The 21,763-nt window shown below is 42.3% G+C and overlaps 1 protein-coding gene and 1 non-coding gene across 6 annotated transcripts in view; one reads left to right on the forward strand and one right to left on the reverse strand.

The window, feature by feature from the left end:
* Positions 1-21,763, reverse strand: part of PSD3 (pleckstrin and Sec7 domain containing 3) — a 572,156-nt gene that overhangs the window by 186,471 nt on the left and 363,922 nt on the right. The window lies entirely within an intron of this gene.
* LOC118984298 (small nucleolar RNA SNORA42/SNORA80 family) lies at positions 10,379-10,510 on the forward strand. Its single transcript, XR_005065896.1, has one exon. It is a non-coding gene; the product is annotated as a small nucleolar RNA SNORA42/SNORA80 family (small nucleolar RNA).

Consider the following 21,763-nt stretch of genomic DNA (forward strand, 5'->3'; position numbering starts at 1 on the left):
AGATGGCCTTTTATGATTACCTCCAGCTCCAGTAACGATGCTCTTGCATTCCTAATCTCAGTGAACTGGCACCACCAGGCACCTCCTGGGAGTCACCTGGAAATCCTCTGTCATCCACCCCCAAATCCAAATGAACTAGTCATTCCCTCTCTCCCTGCCACTATCTCCTATTCCTCCAGATTTTGCTTAAATATCACTTCACTCCCCTCTGTGAGGCCACCCCAGCCTCCCTCACCTCCTCGCTCGGAGGGTGCACGCGGCGATGCTGCCTCTGCCCTCCCCCAGTGTCTCCTGTCTCTCCCGCGTGTGCAGCAGTCCGAGTGCCTCTCAAGGAGAGGAGGACTCATCTTATCCCTGGTACACAGTCTACAATAAATGGAGGAATGAAAGGAAGAAAGAGAACTGATACGGATTTTCAAACCCAGTATCAAAAGAAACTTTGTATTTCCTGTTGCCTGTTTTTCAAAATCTGAGCCAACACAACACTGAGCCAGAGGTGGGTTAGAACAGGCAGGGGTGGGGAGGGGCTTGTTGGTGCTGGTCATTAGCCAGAGGATGTGCTGGACACTTTGACACATAATCTAATGTGATCCTTATGACAACTGTTCAAATGAAGGAATGTCATCTCCATTGTACAGCTGGAGAAAGGAGCCTCAGAAAGCTTCAATAACTTGTCACACACAGCCAGTTAAGTGGCAGGGGCAGAACTACACTCAAAATGATGAAACTCCAAGAGTATGTGGCCGTTTCCCCCGGGCCTGCTGCTGTCACCCCAACTCTGCAGCAGTGGCTCCCACGAGCAGTGCCCAGCACAGCCCGCCAATTCCATCTGATGTTAAAATCCTAGCCTCTAAAACCAAAGTACTTGGAAGATGTGGGATATTCTACAAACACTGCAGCTGGGCTGTTATTCGTGCATAAACTCTACAATCACATGTTGGCACTAGCTATGCAAACCAGTACCTTTAAAATGTAATACTCTAAAACCCAACCTCATGCTAAAATTCTTTACCAGAATCAGCGGCACACTGCACTTAGGATGCCACCCCTGTCAATACCACAATATAGGCTTCACTGCACTGCATCTAATTTTCTCATAAAAGAAACACGCTCTGCCATCCAGTTCGCACGGATGAGACTGTGACTGTCGGAAACAGAAGAGAAACGCAGGAGGAGCCCTGAAGGAGAAAGTGGAACCTAAATGAAATCTGAATGATCTTAGAGTAGCAGACCAACCGGTAGCCAGTGTTTATGCAAACAAGTGTTTAAGAAAACCAGGGTGAAAGATGTGTAAAAACATTACCAAAAGTCAGATGAGGAAAATGAAGTTTTCAACAATTTTGCTTTTTCCCTTGGAAGGCTTTGGCGATTTGTATTTGAGAAGTATATTAGGGGGGCATAGCAAAAGGAATTTCACATGCACAAGAAGAGCAGAGCATTTTACCTTTCATTCTCGTTTCTTGGACTGGTCTCTTTTTTTTTAAATGATATATTTTTTTATTTAATTCTTGTTCAAGTACATATTTTGCTTGCTTGTTTGTTTTGTTGTTTAGGTTCCTGTTAAAGGTGATATCATATGGTATTTGTCTTTCATCGCCTGGCTTATTTCGCTCAGCATAATGCTTTCTAGTTCCATCCATGATGTTGCAAAGGGTAGGAGCTCCTTCTTCCTTTCTCCTTCCTTCCTTTCCATTGTGTAAATGTACCATAGCTTTTTGATCCAGTCATTTACCGATGGGCATCTAGGTTGCTTCCAACTCTTGGCTATCGTAAATGGTGCTGCTATGAACATCGGGGTGCATAGGTTCTTTTGGATTGATGCTTCACGGTTTTTATATTCCTGCAATAATTCCTTACTTTTTGACATTTCACCCTATCTCCAGCCTGGGGTCTTTTTAGAAACCCAAGACAGCCCAAACCCTGAAGACAGGTGGGCTGTAAATCTGCTGCACAGACCTGTGCATTCTTAAAGCGCGGTGGTCGGGCTTAGCGCCCTAACACTAGAAACGACGTCAGAACAGGCAATAAAGAAAGCACGGGAAACCCCCCCTAAAACCTTTATAATCATAGAAAGTGATGTCGTATCCAAAATCTGAACATAAACATATTCTTTGAAAATGTGCCATGTATAGGCTGTACATGGATGGCCTTTGTTAAGATGTTAGTGAATCTTGGCCTGTACTGTAATTGGGCCTCCACAACCTGGGAATCAAAAAGCAGTTGACATCTATCCTGTTTTTAACGACAGGCCTGGATAATACATCATTTTGGTGCTATACTCCAGGGTTTAGTCATTCTAGTGAAAATTACTGGAATTATTTATTTCTGGCTCAACTCTACAATTAGGCCTTTTGGTTTATTTCCCATGAAAACACAGGGCTAGTCACAACCATCCTCAACAATAACCTTTCATAGCCTAGAACTATAGGTGAGAGCCATTAACTTTTTCATGTTCCAAGTTAAGAACCACCTTCCAGGTGATTACAGAGACTGACAAGTTTTGAGTTTTCCGAGGCAGAGAGCAGAGTCGGGCCTCTTACGCTTTCCACAATGACAGATGACAAGTCACATGACCATGGAGACTTACCTAGAATGACTACCCAATTCCCTTAGCAGTAGAAATATAGTTCTTGTCTCTTACTGATTTCTATTTAATAGTTGCTAGCAGCTTCTCTTAAAGACTGCTACACATGCTTCTCTAACTATACACTTGATATGAAGTAAAATATTAAATGTTTAGCTTAGCAGAAGTTCCCCTACCTTCTGCCCTCTGCCCCCCAAACACCACCACCAGTGACACATTCATATCTAATCTTTGAGAGCCATACACATGAATTTTTTAAAAAACAGAAATGGCACCTTTTGATACCTACTGTTATGTTGGGGTTATTCCCCCATTTATTCCTAGAAAATAATAAAGCACTAATATTTTACCAATATCATGTGCTAAGTCTTAACCTCAGTGCTCTGCACGGGTTTTCACATTTACTCCCCAGAGCCACATGTAGATACTACTATTGTTGTTATTATTCCCAACTTACAGATGAGGAAACTGATGAACAGAGAGAGGAGGCACACTTTGCCCAAGGTTGCAGAGTTAGTTTTACGTGCTGGGGATGGGACGAGGATCCAGGCAGCCTGAATGGAGGTACACACCCTCAACCCTCTTCCTTCGCTATCACATACATATCAGTACAATGCGCTTTGTAGTTCTTCTTAATAACTATATTAATTATATGAACATAAACATTTAGTTAATCCCTGAATGATGGACATTTGTGCTATTTTCCAATTTTTTGTTATTGGGAAAAATGCTGCAACTAATGTCCTTTTACATACATCTCTGTACATGTAAGTATCCAGCATCTTTTTTCTTTTGAAATAATTTTAGACTTCTAAAAGCAACCCTATGTTCACTGCATGTTATTTACAATCACCAAGACATGGAAGCAGCCCAAGGGTCCATCAGTAGATGAATGGATAAAACAACTATGGGACATTTACGCAATGCAATACTACTCGGCTATTAAAAAAAGAAGAAAATTTTACCCTTTGTGACTGCATGGATGTACTTGGAGAACATTAGGCTAAGTGAAATACGCATAAGCCAATCAGAGAAAAATAAATACTGTATGATTTCACTCATATGTGGAATCCAATGAACAAACTGAACTAACAAGCCAAACAGAGACAGACTCAGAGAGAGAGAGCAGGCTGACAGCTCTGGGGTAGGGCAACCAAGCAAAAAGAAAAAAGGACTCAGACACAGATGGCAGTGTGGTGACTGTGGTGGAGGGAAGTGGGGTATAAGGGAGTTAAATGGTAATACAAAAAATACAATAGAAATTTATAAAAAGTTGAATAAATAGTACGGGGAGTTACTGCACTCCCTTAACCCACCTTCCCCTAATGTTAACATCTTACATGACCACACTGTAGTCACCCAACCAAGAAGTGAATCTTGGCACGGTATTAACTAAAACACAGACCTTCTTGGAATTTCATCAGCTTTTCTATTATTGTCCTTTTTCTACTCCAGGATCACACACTCCATTTAGTAGCTGGAGAATGGAGAACCACTCCATTTAGTGGGTTCTTATTCTCCTCCAATCAGTGACAGTTTCTCAGTCTTTCATAACCTTGACACTTCTGAAGGGCGGGTCAGTTATTCCATGGTGGACTCCTGGGTTTGTGTTTGCTCAATGTTTTCTCATGTTTACACTTAGGATAGGCATTTGGAGAAGGCTATCACAGAAGGGACACCATGTCCTTCCTCATGTGTCACATCAGACACTTCGGTTTATGACATCCATATGCCTTGATCAGTTGAGGTGGCGTGAGCTGGGTGTTTACACAGTAAATTTACTATTTTCCCCTTTGTAATTAGTATTTTGGGAGGGACACTCTCAGACTATGCAAACATCCTGTTTTTCCTCAAACTTTCATTTCCTAATTTTATTTTACTTTTTAATCAAATGTATTGGGGTCACTGGTCAATGGGGTCACACAGGTTTCAGGTGCACATTTCTGTGACACAGGGTCTTTGCATCGGGTGTGTGCCCACCACCCAGAGTCAAATCATCTTCTGTCACCATACGTCTGTCCCACTTTACGCTTTACTACCCTCCTCCCCTCTTGCCTCTGTGTCTGGGAGCTTCAGTTTCATATCCTACATACGAGTGACACCATGAGGTGCTCGGCGTCCTCTGAGCGATTGACTTCATTCGGCACAACCCTCTCGGGCCCACCCGTGCCAGCAGTCCCCGTGAGTCTGTGTGCTGCGATGACTGCATGTCTGACTCCCGGTGATTTTCTCGTTCTCTCCTTGCTCTCACGTTTATTAACTAAAATTCTTCTGTAAGAAAAGCCTGTCCCTTCTCCACCATTTATCTAGTTATTCTACGGGAAATTATTTTGTTCTATGGGGTATGATCTAAAACTATCATTTTCTTGCCAAATTGTTCCAGCCTTGGCCATTAGGTGCCCTCCAAGGTCGGCCAGGCTGGCCTTTTGGCACGCCTCCCTCCTCTTTGAGCTCTTCCATCATTTTCTGGCACCACAAGATGTCCTAGCCTCCTCCTGTCTTTTCCCTGCCCCAGGTCTAAAACCAAACACTTCTCTCCAAGGAACCCTGGGTGCTTTTACTGGTAAATGGTGTTTAGAAGCCGAGGTGCGGAGGCTGGGCTGGTCACTGCTGTTGGGATCCAGGGCCTCTGCTCTGGACCCCAGCAGCAGGCCTCTCAGCAGGAAACGTCTGTGCGTTTACTAACCCAGAGACACACCCCCAGCTATCTCCACTGCTGTGCTGGGCTCTGCGTTAACAACTCTGAATGCACACGGGTAACTCCAATTCCAATCTAACATGACAAGGTTCATCTTAGCTTTCCCTCCTTTCCTAATTTGTTTCTTCCACAGAGAGAAACTGGCTCTTACCATCTGCAGTATATTTGCTTATTTGTTCAATCATGGTGTATACATAAAGCACTAGTTTCAGAATTGCTGGCTTATAGCCTCCTTTGCTCAGAGAAAATAATGTGAAATGTAGAAACCTATTGATTTTTTTTAAGGTTGAAAAGGGTTGCTTGAATACAAACATCGAAAAATAATCCTTTGTGCTTAATAATGATGATGTAAAGATACACCATAAATCGGAGTTGGGCCTTTTCATAAAAACACACCACTGACTGGATGTCAACAGCACTGAAGGATCTTTACAGTAAGCTTTTAACTAAGTACTAAAAATACTGAAAATATAAGAGCCTGAAGAAATTACCTAAGAAAGTTTCTGCACAATTGATTATATGTATTTTTAATTCAATATTGCCCATAGAAAAATATGTGCAAACTGATGTGGTGGGCTGGCACTGTGGAAATACGGAGAGAAGTAAGCGAAAGCTACAGCAATTGGTTAGAGCTACCAGAGATCGTACCGCTGTATATTAAAGCCGGAAAACCAATGGTGAAAGGTGGAATCAGAAACAGTTTCCGGTGTCTCTGAACAGGACAACCCAAAGCTTTAGTAAACCACCTGGGAGACCACGGCAGGGTGGAGACGAGAAGTCTGCAACCTGGCCAGGAGGCGGTGCTTGCCCGCAGGTGCTGACGGCCACGTGAACTGCCCTATGAATTGCTTGTATACTATTTACTCAGAACGCACACAAAAAACGATTTTTCCTCTCCAAGCCAGTAAAAAATGGCACAAAAGGATGGGTTTCTTTTGGCAGGCCTCCCTAATCATCATGACCGACATTTTAGGCTTGAGTGGAAGGCAGGAAGAAAAAGGAAAGAAAATACATACGGGCAAGGGACAAGGAAGAAAGTTCTGGAAAGACCCTGGCATGCTGAGAGTGCACTAGAAGTTTGAATAGCAAAGTGTGAGTCACACAAGGAAGGTGACATTTGTTGATCCTCGTTAGAAGACCCCTTGGCTTTCTGTCACCATGCCTTCCCTTTTGAATTCTATTTCTCACATCCGGCTTTGCCAAAAAATACCAGCTAGCTGGGCTGGTTTCATTATTTTAGCCCTTATGGACACATGCTAAACAAGGTTGAATAAAAATCACCATTGGCAGTTATGTCCTTTGTATTTTTAAAAGGTTGACAGGAGGTATTGTAAGACTTTTTTGTATAGATGCATGCATGCCTTTCAAAATAAAAAGGTATACAGAATCCTTTGAGAAGCTTATACAACCCTGGCTGGGTAGCTCAACTGGTTAGAGCGCCATCCTGATACGCCAAGGTTGTGGGTTCAATCCTCGGTCAGGGTACAGCCAAGAATCAACCAACATATAAATACGTGGAACAACAAATTAATGTTTCTCTCTCTCAAATTAAAAAAAGCTTATAAACAGATAAAAAGGAAGATAAGTAATTAATGCATATATAAAAGGACTTTTCCTTTTTGTGGAATTACTAAAAAAAAAATCAGTTGATAAGGCTGCAGTGTTTTGACATATGCCCCAGGACCGCAGCCTCTCTCGGAAGAAGCGAAGATAGTACCGATGTCACCATCCACACACAGCAGGGAATGAGGTCCACTGAAATGGTGAGTCAGTCAAAGACCACAGGAATCAGAGGCAGAGCGCTATACTTATATGGAAGGCCACGTCCCCTGGTTTTCATCAGCAGATAAGGAGTTTTGAACGGTTTAGCAATATGGAAATACAGACTTTCACACGTGTTCTAATAGCCAAAGAGAAGGTGATACAGGAACCACAGTACAAAATGGCCCCAGTCCCTTAAAAATAATATTTCTACACATTGAGTGTGTAGCCTTTTGACATTCTATGTTTCCACTTCGATCTACAAAGAAAATCTGACTGCATGCTACAGCCAGCCTGAACGGCTCTGCGTGAACAGTAACTAGCGCACAGGGAGAGTATTCACGGGACAAGGCCATTCCGAGTGCACCACACCTCACCTTTCTCCACACGGCACTTAAACTACTACTGTCTCCTGTTCGGGCTCCACAGCATCCACCAGAGCTGCCTTTCAAATGACAAGGAAGTGCTACCGATTCGGGGGAGGTCTCCCAGATGCTCCCCAATTGGAAGGCAGTTATCTTTATTGAGAGCCCTCAGCATTTTATATGGATCTCTTTTGCGTGGGCAGAATTATAAGGTGCTGGCCCCCCAAGATTCTCATCCCCTGGTTATTTAATCAAACACTCAGCTAGATGCTGCTGGGAAAAAAACTCTGCAGACAGAATTAAGATTAATCATCTGACCTTGACACAGAAAGATTACTCGGGATTATTGGGAGGAGGGTCAATGTAAATGTACCCTTCGAAGCATACGAGGAAGACAAAAGTGTCAGAAGAAGAAGGTGGGCAGAGAGAGATGAAGGGCTTGACCTGCCAATGCTGGATGTGAGGACAGAAGAAGGGGCCCAGAAGCCAAGGGATGCGGGTGGCCTCTAGAACCTGACAATGACGCCTAGTCAACAGCCAACAAGGAAATGGGACCTCAGTCCTACAACCACATGGAACGATTTCTGCCAACAACCTGAATGAACTCAGCAGTGGATTTACCCTCAGAATGTCTAGAAAGAAACATAAGCCTGCCTACCCCTCGGTTTTGCCTTATAAAACCTAGAGCAGAAAAAGAATCCAGGCCAACCCAAACCTCTGGCCTACACAGTGGTGAGATAATCAATCCGTGTTGTTTTAAGCCACTGAGTTTGTGGTAGTTTGTTACAATAGTAACAGAAAACTAATATGGGTTCTCTTGTACTTTCTTCTGTTTGGTAGTTCAAATCTCAGTGGATCTCGGGATCACTTGAGGAGCTTTTAAAAATGCACAGGGGTCCCAGCCTAGAGATCTGAAACTGATGAGGGGGAGGAGGGCAAAATAGGATGATCTCAAGTTTTTGATTACAGCTCTGACAGTGACATTTCCCCCAACATTTAGAAACATTAGATGATTTGACCGTGGGTGGTGCGCATACAACGCAAGACAGCAGCCTGTGTATCAAAGAAATGAACACTTAAAGCCTATGTACTCTTAATAATGTCACCCCAATAAACTTAATGAAAGATAAAGGCCAGGTCTGGGCTCTTGGGCACCCGAGCCAGTGACGGAAGCATGCGTGTGTGCGTGTGTGCGTGTGTGCGTGTGTGCGTGTGTGTGTGGCCCATTCCTAGGAAATTCCAACCCTTGCACATCCTCAGAGCAAACCACCGTTGCTTTCTCGCCGCATTGTAGTGTAGTTTTCCCTACACTAGAACTTCATGTAAGAAAATCATGCGTTGCACAGTTTGTATGAAGCTTCTTTCATTCTTGATGTTGTGCATATTGGCAGTCTGCTCCTTTTTATTAAGTATCGCATTGTATGAATATACCACAGTTTACCCCTTCATCTGCTGGTGGCCGTTAGGGTTCTTTCCAGTTTTGATCTATTATGAATAGAGCTGTTAGGAATATTCTTGTAACATGTTTTCATTTTTCTTGAATTGCTGGATCACAGGGTAAGTATGTGTTTAATTTTATAAGAAAGTTCAAGACCTTTCTCTGAAGTGTCTATGCTATTTTAGCAGTTTCCACCTGAGCGAGACTATGGCAGGTGCCTGCTTTTCCTCTTCTCACCTCCAATGACTTTAATGTGTAGCCAGGTTGAGAGCCACTGTACTAGGTTAAGAATTCCTTCGGGGCAGATGCATGCCCTGCTCACCTTTCCTTTCCCCAGTACATTTAGCACAGCCTTTACCAAAACAAAAATCCATGAATCCTAGCAAATTTCATCTTGCTTCACCTTCTGACTTTGCCACACATGGCAAATCTATAAAGTATGCCTTCTACACCTAAACACAATTAGTATATAATTTTGAATAAAGCATTTCATAGTCTGTATCATTGTAGGTTCAATATTTGTTTCCCGGCCAATTTCTGGGTTCCCTGAGGGCATGGCCCCTATCTGTCTTACTGGGGGCTGTACCCCTGAATCCAGCACAGAGTCCAGCAAACAGCAAGGCCTCAGTGAATGAAACTGTTCTGGCAAAAGAAAAATCCTTTCTCCTGAGTTTTCTGTTTATTGTAATTGAAACAACAAAGTACAAGGCTCCATTCTGGGAGAGTCCTAGGTGTATAGCTTTCAATATTTCGAGGACACAGATCCGTCTGAAAATCTGATTAAAGCTATGGATCTCAATCTCTGTCTGTCTATCTCTCTCTCGAAATGACAGATACATTCTCACACATTCACAATTCTATATACAATATTGAGTTGTTCATATGAGCTCACAAAGCCTATCCAATGGTCAGAAATCACTGCACTGTGATTTATATAAAACTACAATCACTTCTCTCACAAGCATTACAGAATCCTTGATTTGTCCTGGTATTGCACTGGGTGTAAGGGATACTGTGACCAGCAAGACACAGTCTCTGCCCTTAAGGATAGGGGTGGGGAGGAGATATATGCACAAGCAACAAGCAACAGCACTTAATCAAAATCCACATAGACTCAAAATCCATAGCTCTTTTCTTTTAAAGTAACCAGGTATTTAATAAGGGGCATGTCTATGAAAACAGAAGGGAAAAAAGGTTAACAATCAGAGGAATTATAAACCAGTTTGATTCTGTGAGGCTGTCAGTTGAGATTTCTGGATGTGAGGTTCAAGGTTCCTCTTGCTGGAACGAAGCAGGCAGTGAGGGTCTGGCAGACCCTCCGCGTCTGCCGTGTGAGTGTCCCTGAGGATGCCATCAGGCGCTCAGGTGAATTCTGCATGGCTTGTGATCTATCACCATGATGGGTTCATGTGTATCAGCTGTTGCGGTGATTTTTCTGAAGTTCACAGTGCGTCCTTTAGCTGTAATCGGCAATTGCATGGCTCCAGAAAGTTTTAGTTCTTAGTAACTCCAAGTCCAAGGGTGGGAGAAACTCATGGGCTTGGATTTTTGGCAGGCCCAGCCCCCTGGGTCTCTCACAGTGCCCCATGTCAGAGCACCCTGGCCTGGAACCACTGCCCGGCCTCTGCCTGTAGGCTGCAGGCACTGAAGCCGGCCACACAGTGGAGAAAAAAAGGTGGGGAAAAAATGAAGCATTGTTCAGAGAGTTATAGCTAAATATTTAAGGAAACTAGAAAAACTCAAGATCCAGTACAGCTTACAGGTGAAAACTAAAATTTGTAAACAAGTAACTGGATGAGAGTTTAATAGCCACAGCGAAGTATGGTAGATTCTATGGAAACACAATTTCTCTCCCTAAAATTGTCCTCAGTTTTCTCAAAGACCATCAGACTATTGTATAAGTCTGGTTTCAATAAGTTTCACTTGATTATGCACAAATACAGTCAGAACAACACGTGATCGTGTAGGCTCTTAAATCTTCTTTTATTGGAATCTTATAAGGAACCTCCAAATTGAACTTCAAAGAACCTCTCAGGGCAAAGCAGCTGAGCTACATAGTTACCACCAGATTTTGCCTGCAATACCCACGGATTTGGGCTAATTCCTCAGGTTCTCAGGGTTCCCCCCAAGTGTCTTGAGGTTCTTTCTTCGCCATCTCCCAGGAAAGCAACCTGCATTCCCTACCTGGAAAGACTGCCGTGAACTGTGTAAATAAGCCCAGTACCAGGTGGGTTTCCAAGGGGCTTTTACTGGCTTCCAAAGTCAATCTTAATTTCTTAAAGCTTTCTTGTAACATGAGAGTCTATGCATGTCTCTCAAACATGACATGCCACTCAAAGTCTTGGTTAGTAAGCCAGTTTCCAATTGTGTCCTGTTACAGAGAACAGACACTCATTGAATTCATGTGAACAGCCATACTGCCATGAAAATTAAATAACAATCACTACGCATTTCCAAATCCGAGAGGGCACTGATAGGGAGACAAATATAAATGCTTCTGTGTTGCTTACAAAGGTATAATTTACCAAACTGCTCTAAGGAAAAAAAAAACAAATGTCCTTATATCTGGGAAACAAAAATTTTTTAAAGCCAGCAATATTTTGAAAAACGTAATAAAAATAATAATCATCCTCAATTCATATGATCAATTCTTTGTTATCCAGATCCCCTGCCTGTATTCCATAAACCTGGTTATTCCTTAGAGTTCTGTGAGTCTGCGTCCAGTTTAAGGGTGTGATTTGAAAATTTATTCTCAGATAACTCTTTCAGAATAAGTCAGAGTCCTTTCCATGGATCTTTAAGATGAAACTATTTGCAAACACATCAGAGTGAAACAATGTCTGAAAATGATAACACTAGACATGGCATGGTCATAGATCTGACTGTAATGTGACTGACAAAGAACTTGGCTTTGTAGTCTTGATGTGGCTTCTTTACATCCCTTGTTGTAGGACTTCCATTCAAGTGGTTTCGGGTGGATATCAATGAGAGTTGCTCTGTGGTTTTGCTGTAGTTCTGACGTGGCTGTAGGAGGATGTGGGTACTGCATTTACCTATCCACAACTCTTTTCAAAGGTGTCTTTTTTTGCCTAACTCCACAACATAGGATTAGCAACTGGAGATGCGAAGAATAACCCTTCAAGGTTATATGTTGGGAACACAGATTTACCCCGGATTTATGCTTCTGGAAATGAAATAAAAAGAGTAACACCTTATCTGTATTGTATGCTCAAGGACTAACTAACTGTTTCTAGAGTTAAGAATCTCCTGGCGAAATTACCTGTGCCAGGAGTAAGCACTGACGCCTTTTGACGGCCTTCAAGTGGCAGTGTTCTAATCAGGGGAAGAATGTGAAGGCGCAGGGGCTCTCAGCAGGTGGTCTGGAGAGACGGTCAGGGAGAACCACGGGAGTGTCCCCTCTGACCATGAGGCACAGTGTTGAAAGGAAGGTTCGGTACCTGCATCAGCCTGGTGATGTCTGGGGAGAGGTGCTTCCTGGGGTTTCTGAGATAACAGCACAACCCTGCGCTGCTATCTGCAGGAAGTCTGAGCTAAGGGCGAATGTTAAAACTACCAAAAGAAATATAAATCTCTAAAATACAACAAAACAACACTGACAGGGAATGGAGTTCAAGAATGATTTGGGGGTATAGAGATGAATTATCCTGTATTACTTTCTGATGGGAGCTAATTTCTCCATATGCCAAAATCTTTACCAAACAGTTCTGCCGGCAATCTTTCCGACTCTACTTCACGCTCCTTAATCAAACTGAGTAAACACAAGGAAACACTTTTTTTTTTTGGTTTACTGAATATTTTTTTTTATTTAACTTTTGTTCAAGTACAGTTTTCTTTCTTGTATTTCCAGCCCTGCCCCCCCAGTGCTCCCCACCCCCTCCCATCTCCGCCCCCCGTCTTAGTTATTGTCCATGTGTCCTTCATACTTATTCATGTGAGTCCATCCCCTTTTACTCTGTGCTTCTCTCCCCTCTACCCTCTGGACCCTGTCAGCACGTTCTGTATTTCAGTGTCTTTGGTTACATTTTGCTTGCTTGTTTGTTTTGTTGTTTACATTCCTGTTAAAGGTGATATCATATGGTATTTTTCTTTCACTGCCTGGCTTATTTCACTCAGCATAATGCTTTCCAGCTCCACCCATGATGTTGCAAAGGGTAGGAGCTCCTTCTTCCTTTCTGCAGCATAGAATTCCATTGTGTAAATGTACCATAGTTTTTTGATCCAGTCATTGACCGATGGGCATTTAGGTTGCTTCCAACTCTTGGCTATTGTAAATTGTGCTGCTATGAACATCGGGGTGCATAGGTTCTTTTGGATTGGTGTTTCAGGGTTCTTAGGATATATTCCTAGCAGTGGAATTGCTAGGTCAAAAGGCACGTCCATTTTTAGTTTTCTTAGAAAATTCCATACCGCTTTCCATAGTGGTTGTACCAGTCTGCAATCCCACCACCAGTGAACTAGGGTCCCCTTTTCCCCACAACCTCTCCAGCACTTGTTGTTTGTTTCTTTGTTTATGATAGCCATTCTGACTGGTGTTAAGTGGTATCTCATTGTGGTTTTAATTTGCATCTCTCTGATAGCTAGTGATATCAAGCATCTTTTCATGTGTCTCTGGATCCTCTGTATGTCCTCCTTGGAGAAATGTCTGTTCAAGTCCTCTGCCCATTTTTTAATCAGGTTGCTTGTCTTCTTTGAGTGGAGTTGAGTGAGTTCTTTGTATATTTTGGAGATTAAACCATTGTCTGAGGTATCATTGGCAAATATGTTTTCCCAAACAGTTGCTTCTCTTTGTATCTTGATACTGTTTTCAGCAGACAAGAAAAGGAAATAAAAGGCATCCAAATCGGAAAGGAGGAAACAAAACTGTCATTGTTTGCAGATGACATGATAGTGTACATGGAAAATCCTATAGACTCTACCAAAAAACTGCTCGAACTAATAAATGAATTTGGCAAAACAGCAGGTTACAAAGTCAATATCCAGAAATCAAAGGCATTTTTGTATACTAACAATGAAACAGCAGAAGCAGAAATCAAGAAAAAAATCCCATTCGATATAGCAAAAAGAAAAATAAAATATCTGGGAATAAACCTAACCAAGGAGGTTAAAGACTTGTATGCAGAAAATTACACAACACTGAAGACAGAAATCAAGGAAGACACAAACAAATGGAAACATATACCGTGTTCATGGATTGGAAGAATTAACATCATCGAAATGTCCATACTACCCAAAGCAATTTACAGATTTAATGCAATACCTATTAAAGTGCCAATGGCATATTTCACAGACATAGAACAAACACTTCAAAAATTTATATGGAACTACAAAAGACCACGAATAGCAGCTGCAATTTTGAGAAAGAAGAGCAAAGTAGGAGGGATTACAATACCTGATATCAAACTATACTACAAGGCCACTGTAATCAAAACAGCCTGGTACTGGCATAAAAACAGGCACATAGACCAATAGAATAGAACAGAGAGCCCAGAAATAAATCCAAACCTCTACAGTCAATTAATATTCGACAAAGGGGGCAGTAACATAAAATGGAGTAAAGATAGCCTCTTCAACAAATGGTGTTGGGAGAACTGGACAGCCACATGCAAAAAAATGAAACTCAAGCACCAACTTACACCATACACCAAAATAAATTCAAGGTGGATAAAAGACTTAAATATAAGCCGGGAAATCATTAAAGTCCTAGAGGAGAGCATTGGCAGGAAAATCTCAGACATTCCACACAGCAATATTTTTACTGATATGTCCCCTAGAGCAAGGGATATAAAGGAAAGAATACACAAATGGGATCTAATCAAAATTAAAAGGAAACACTTCTGACGACTCATTAAGCATGCCCGTTGCTCTGCTGTGCGGCAAGGCAGCCCTTCTCCGAGAAGCTGCTGACTGCACAGACCCGCCTGCCCTTTGTCAGAACAGCTCCGCCTGTTAGGTTTAGAGACCAGGGTTTTTATGGCTCATTCTCTCTACATTCCATGACCAAATCACTTCCTGTCACAGAGCTGACTAACAGGACTCCCCCAACTTCGTCCTTCTAATTCATGGCTAAGTGGGAAAAGAATGGTTTCTTCAAAATAATTGATGTCAAATAGTTAGATTTAAACATTTAGTAACAAGCTAAATGCTTGTTATTAATTAAATTGTTTTAGAAAAATCAATTGGATATGGCTATTGCCTTGTTAATGAAGCTCTGGCTCAGAGAGGATCGGTGGCAGGTGCCTGCCCCTGTCCCCAGGTGTCAGAAGTTGCCCGTAAACTGATACTCCCCTGTGTCTGTACGGCCATTTGCCTAGGACACTCCAGGAAAAAAGACGGGGCCAGCATTCTGAAGTAAAAATTGTAGTTATTATTAAAAATAGGCCATAAATGAGGGTCAGAATAAAGTCTGTGAGATTCATTATACAAACTCTGTAATACCCTTTCATTCTGGCTGTTCAGAGCTATTTTTATTCTTGTGTGTTTTCAGCTTGTTTGCTGTTTCAGACAGCTGACCTCTACCTAAGGGAAGCACTAATACAACCACAGAGCACACTGTTTTACTTAATAGATTTTTCTCACTGCATAAGCTGTAGACAGATGCCCTTAAATTAGAATTGGTTTCTGTGTGTCTTTAGTGGAGAGGTGAACACTCACCCACTTAGGAAGGGACATTCGCTATGGGAGCTCATTTGCCACTGGATTGCGGGCCTGTGAAAAGCGGGCTCCTGAGGGCCCAGCCGCCGTTCTCACTGGCGTGCCCACCTGAGAGGAGGATGGTTTAGATTCACATGTGACCCATTCACTGGATTCACATCAGCACTGTGTGTGCGCGCCTGAGCGAGAGCAGCGGCAACCTTGATGGACTACGTTACGACGTTTAAACAATAGTCCAGACACACAAACATTCTAACTGCTATGGTTGCATCTGAGTATGAACTTCTGTAGCACTTCTTCATGTTCAAGTTAAAAGTAGAACCCACCTAGGAATTATTAATACTCCATCACAGTACCTTTAATGATTAATGCCTCCTTATGCCAAATGCTTTTTCTTTTGGTTGAAAATCTGTTTATACTTGTTAAGCAGCATCTGTTCTGTCAAAATGTTCTAACGGACTTCTTTTGATAGTTTTTTTTAAAGCAGGAACATGATTTGTGGATCTTCAGATAGTTCAAAGGATTATCTTCATTATGAGTGCCGTGTTTCACTCAGGGTCGGAACCAAACCGAAGGGAGCATCGTTATTCCGCCCGTGACGAGCGCGTCACTGTCAGCAGTACTGTGCTCCCAGATCTCCGTGGGGAGGCAGAAGCAGAAACACACCAGGAACCTTTCATCACCACCCAGCTTGATCCGCTTCACTGAAAAAAGCAATCTTCCGTATTCTAAGCCAGAACCTTTAAAGCTTTTCTCTTAAAAAGCTTGCTAACATAGCTTTTCCCTTTAAATGCCCTCCTGCTTATATTAGGATAAGCATCCAAGCCCTTTCCTCCCGAGATACTGTTGCTACGAGGTTTCCACGACCTTCTCGGAGAGCTCACCTACTCTAGGCAACGGCTGATGCTCTTTTTTTTAGCTACACTTAAATACCACCCGTAAGTTCCTATTTTCAACTACATTTTCCAAATGTAACTGAAATCAAGTATTTTTGAAAATTCACTGAAGCCTTTCATTTATAAAAAGTTCAGACTTGCCCTGGCCAGGTAGCTCAGTTGGTTAGACTGTGCATCCTGATATGCCAAGGTTGCAGGTTCAAGCCCCAGTCAAGGCACACACAGGAATCAACCAATGAATACTTAAATAAATGGAGCAACAAACTGCTGTTTCCCTCTCCCCCCACCCCCCCTCTCTCAAATCAATAACAACAACAACAACAATAATAATAATCAAGTTCAGACTTTTTTCCAGACTGGGCCTGTTCCTCCCTCACATAATTCTGTAAGAGTAACCCTCTGAGAATACTGCTACAACCAAGGTAATTTTCTTGAACTTTAATCTGAACTTTCACTATTAAGTATGCATTCTTTGTTTAAACCAATATATAAAATATAGAAGTTAAAACTTGAGAGATATGACTTGAGTTTACAAAGAAATAAATGATGTTAAGAATGCTCCCAGTACTTAGGTTGAAAAGATCCTTAAAGATCATGTGTAGTTTTTGCAACCTATTCTTTGCCTGGAATATTTTGCTCAAAAGACATAAGTTTGAGCACAACAGAGGACCAGACACACAGCACTGTCCAGGTGGGGAGGCCAACAGGGAAGGGGTGGGCACCAGGCACTGTGGACCACAGAAGCTGGAACTGGAACTGGAGCGTCATGGGCACAGCCCAGAGAGCTTATTTTACAGAGAAACGAAGGCACCAAGAGGTGGGATTACCATCCTGGGCCTCTGTCACCTGTCATGAGCAGCACCAAGATAGCCCCAGAGCCCCGACGCAGAAACGAACAATGCCAAGAAAACAAAGACACTAACACCAGGCACAGGCGAATGCATTCTAGGTGGTACAGTGCCGGCCACTGAACACACATCACCATATTAATCGTCACGGTCACTTTTGGAGAAAGGTCTTTTTAATCATGTCCTACCCGAGAAAACTGAAAAAACTTAAGTTGACTGGCAAGGTCAAATACTGGGCTGGCGTTCCAACTCTGACACTACATACTTCACACTGCCACAAAGCCTTCCATTACATTTGGCCTCACATACCAGACATTAACTTCTAAAAAAATTAGGTTTTTCTACTTCTAATGGCTCTTCCACTCCACACAGTTTAGCATACAGGTGATAGAGAGGAGGGGACAAGGGGTCAATCTGCGAAAACAATTTTGCAATGGAACTTTAATAACAAGCACAAAATACTTCCATAAGGAATGTATTTCCCTCAGTAAGGACACCACCCACATTCCGCGGACAATTGCAACCAATTTCTTTACCGTCTTTCCATTTCTACTCCCACTTCCTTCCGAACAATTCTCCACAACATGCGGAGTAAACAGGAATACTTTTTTTAAAAAAATAGATTCATATGACTTTCCAAATTTCATCTCTTGAAGATAACCCCCACTGCCTTTTTCTCAATACCACCGTCTTTACTGCAGCTACACATTCAGCACTCCGAAAGAAAGGCCAAGAGCAGGCAAATTGCATTAGGCTAATTTTTACATCACATGTAAGTCCCTGGCTGAATGGAAAGAAACTGTCCCATTTGCCTTTTTTCAGTGGACTCTTTTTTTCCATTGAAAGTTTTATTGAGATAGTTGTAGATCTACCTGCAGTTTGTCAGACCAGAGTTCTGGCACCTTTTACCCAGTTTCCTCCAGCAATAACGTTTGCAAACTGATAGTACAATGTCACGACCAAGATAGCAGTATGCTAAAACGCATTCTTCCTCAGCTTTCTTCTTGTACTTGTCCTCACTAAAATACTGGAAGCAAGGACGAAAGAAGAGAGAGCAAAGACAGAGGAGAATGTTAAGGCCAGCCTTTTGGTGGAAAGAAAGCAAAGCAGGGGATATACTGTCATCGTTAACTTCCCATTCTTCTCCCTGGCTGAAGGGCCAGTTCGGTAAACAGAGCTCTGTCAGAGAGCCAGGCTGGCATCGCTCTCTCTTTTTTAGAAAAATCCTTACGGCTCTCGCTGTCACCGTGTACACAAGTCTTTTTTTGGAGATGGAGCTTATAAAAAAATTGCTTATCTCTAAAACTTTAATGGCCGACTGATTTCTTTCTTTCTTTTTTTTTTTTTTGCTTACCCTTATATATATCTGTAATACATTTTAAAAGACTAATGGTTATGAACCTGCATAGTAAAACGTTATATTTCCTACTTATGTTCTTCCTTGTTCAACAAGACACATTAATCTTTATTTAAAATGTGTTTTCCTTTCTTGACCTTTTGAGTCTGTTTAAATGCTACCATCCTGGCTAAGGTCTCCATTGTTTTCACAAATTATTTTTCCCTAAAAATACCAAATGAAAGAACTGCATTTAAAACAAAACATATAATACCATCAGCCAAGTATATATATTAAGGAATGTATGCAGGTAATCTATACATTCTTAGAAGCTTCATCTAAATTTTGTTTTTTTGTTTGGAAAAGCAAGGGCAAACATATACATCTGAATAAAAACTTTGACTGGGATTCTACCCAAAAGAATAAGTAACAACTTAATTCCTTTTTATCGTTCCATTAATAGAATGAAGCGGGCGAACTCCACTAAGCCAGGCATACTGATTTACATTTTTTCATTTTACGTGCCACTTCCCCTCCCATCCTGTGCCCACTCTCTCTTTCTCCCCCCACCCAACATTAGCTACAAACCTGAGAGTGAAAGAAAACCCTGATTTTCCCTTGACTGCAAGCTAATTTCAAAGTTAATAAATTCCCAAGTAAAGAAGAGACAAGAAAACAGTTTCTGCCAAAAAATTAAATTTATGAAGAGTATCATAAAATCAAACCTGTAATCATAAGCCTGAAAGGGTGGCATGTTACTGACTCGCCCAAGCAAGATTTGTTTACCTCGCCCTTTAATGATTTCTAGTGAGACTGCACTTTCACTGGAATTACTCTTAAAGCTATTTGTGTCCTCACACAGATTTAGGAGGAGGGATGTTTTAAAGCACTCTGCACCTTGCATTCAGTTTTGTTGTCCAGTTATATTAGAATAATTTTTGAAAGACTTGGTTGTTTTGTTGTTTCTGTCCTCTCTATCATTAAGGTAATATAAATATTCTTAAATTAGAGATTATTTCAGCCATTTCTTTTCTAGTTCCTTTTGGCATGTACTGAATTAAACTGCTGCTCGAGAAAAAAAATTAAAGATCTAACCATGAGTAGGATGAAAATATTAAGAAGGACATTAATTGAGCATGAAATGGTAGGTGGCAGTAAGAAAACTGGGGTCACAAATACGGTTCCTCTTTCATTGCCAAAATCTTGTCTGGATGTCTCCTCAAAACGTAATCGTGCAGCCAACACCTGACCTTCCCACCCTTCATGTTGCTATGCCCCTTCTCACTGGTTCCTTTTCTCTTATTTCATGTTGTTTCTGCCCTTCTTTCATGGAAGCATATTTTGAAATGGCTATTCCCTCCCTACATATCTAAATAACTGGTGGCCATTATATGAAGGTCCCCGAGTCTCTCTCTACATGTAGTAAGAAATGGGGGATTATCGACCGCCGGGATTAGACATGGAAAGCAGACTGGACTAAGGATAAAAATGTTGCTTTTCTGCCAAAACCAAGGACAGAGGTTCATAGGAGACTTGGAAGAAATAAAACTTAGGGAATGGGAAGGCAAAAAAGTAAGGTGCTACATTTTGAGCATAAGACGGAGGAACATTTAGGACAATTCTTAAAGCCTATTCTACAAAGAGCTTCCGAAACACCCTTAGGATGACATGCCAACACTCTCACTGGTACCTCGGTATCCGCCCCTGACAGGACTGGGAGGAGAAGACCCACAGGCCAACCCAGTGAAGAGTCTGCCCAAACCGCTGAGGCCAGGCTGAACACCAGCAATTGGTGCCCTGAGTTCTCTGGCCTTAGGCTCTCTCTTTGGAGAAAACACGGGACAGCAGGTACTTACTCAGGGACTTTCAGTCACTTCAAGGAATTCACATCCCCAATAACATCCCAGGATCATCTTGGGGTCTCTAAAGAGTACAAGGACCAGTGTGCTTCTTCAAAGGTTCTTCTAGAGTCCAAGGCTGGTTTAACACCCAGCTCTCCACAGTATCTCCACTTTGGCAGCATCAAAGAAACACACCACATATAAGGTATAAAAATAAAAACACAGCAAGAGAGAGAGAGACTCAGGAGGAAGAGACTGTTGCTGACAAGGTCAAAGGCCAGGGAAATGGAGGGGTGGCCAAGGTCCATTCTCGGGTGCCTATGCAATGTTGAGACAGATCGTACGAAACAAACGCCTCTCGTGGGGATTTTGATGGCCATTCTTTGGAACCAACTAGTCTTTGGGGAAAAAAGGAAGTATAAATGATGAGCATTAAAAATCTTACTACAGAGCCCTGGCTGGTGTGGCTCAGTGGATTGAGTGCTGACCTGCAAATGGAAGGGTCACTGGTTCGATTCCCAATCAGGGCGCGGGCTTGGGTTGCGGGCCAGGTCCCCAGTGGGGGGCGCATGAGAGGCAACCACACATTGCTCTTTCTCCCCTTCTCTTTCTCTCTCCTTTCCCCTCTCTAAAAAAAAATAAATAAAATCTTAAAAAAAAATCTTACTACAAAGAGGGAAATGATCAAAGTCAAGGTCTCAGGTGGTTCCTTTTAATGACTAAGAGAATGTGTGCACATGGGCTAAATAGGGTTGGGGGACAGATGTCTTGTCTGCTGACACTAGTCACATTGCCCCTAGGAGCTGTAAAACGTCTTAGGCTCGCCTACCTTCAGGAAGGGATGGAGCCCCTTTCCGGTCCACTTCATGCAAGGTAAGGAATAAAATAATATTAAATAAAAAGTTGTAACTATTAAAACAACTAGGTGGGGCAAGGACTAATAAAATATCCCATTTCACAGGTGGGGAAAGCAAGACACAACATTTAAACAAATTTGCTCACATCCCTCAGCTAATAAGAGAGGGGGTGGGATCAGAACCCAGTCAGTACAGCTCCCAGATACACAAGCACACCCAGCCATCTTTCGGAAAGTTTGGCCTCCCACCCAGGACTGGCCCACATGTTGTGTTGCAGTCCCATCCCTCTACATTCGTGTCCTTAAGAGTTTTACTGGATATTAGAGAGTCTCAGGAGTGTCTTATGATTTTCTGTCATAATCAAAGCAGAACATCTCCCCCTTCTTCTCCAGTGAAGCCTGAAGGCAAACTACAGCCGAGTGTCGGGGTGGGCAGGCCCCGCAGAGCCACCAGACAGGCCACGTGTT

The sequence above is a fragment of the Sturnira hondurensis genome, unplaced genomic scaffold, assembly GCF_014824575.4.
Source record: "Sturnira hondurensis isolate 20B ecotype Veracruz unplaced genomic scaffold, ASM1482457v3 Scaffold0003681, whole genome shotgun sequence".
NCBI classification, from domain to species: domain Eukaryota; kingdom Metazoa; phylum Chordata; class Mammalia; order Chiroptera; family Phyllostomidae; genus Sturnira; species Sturnira hondurensis.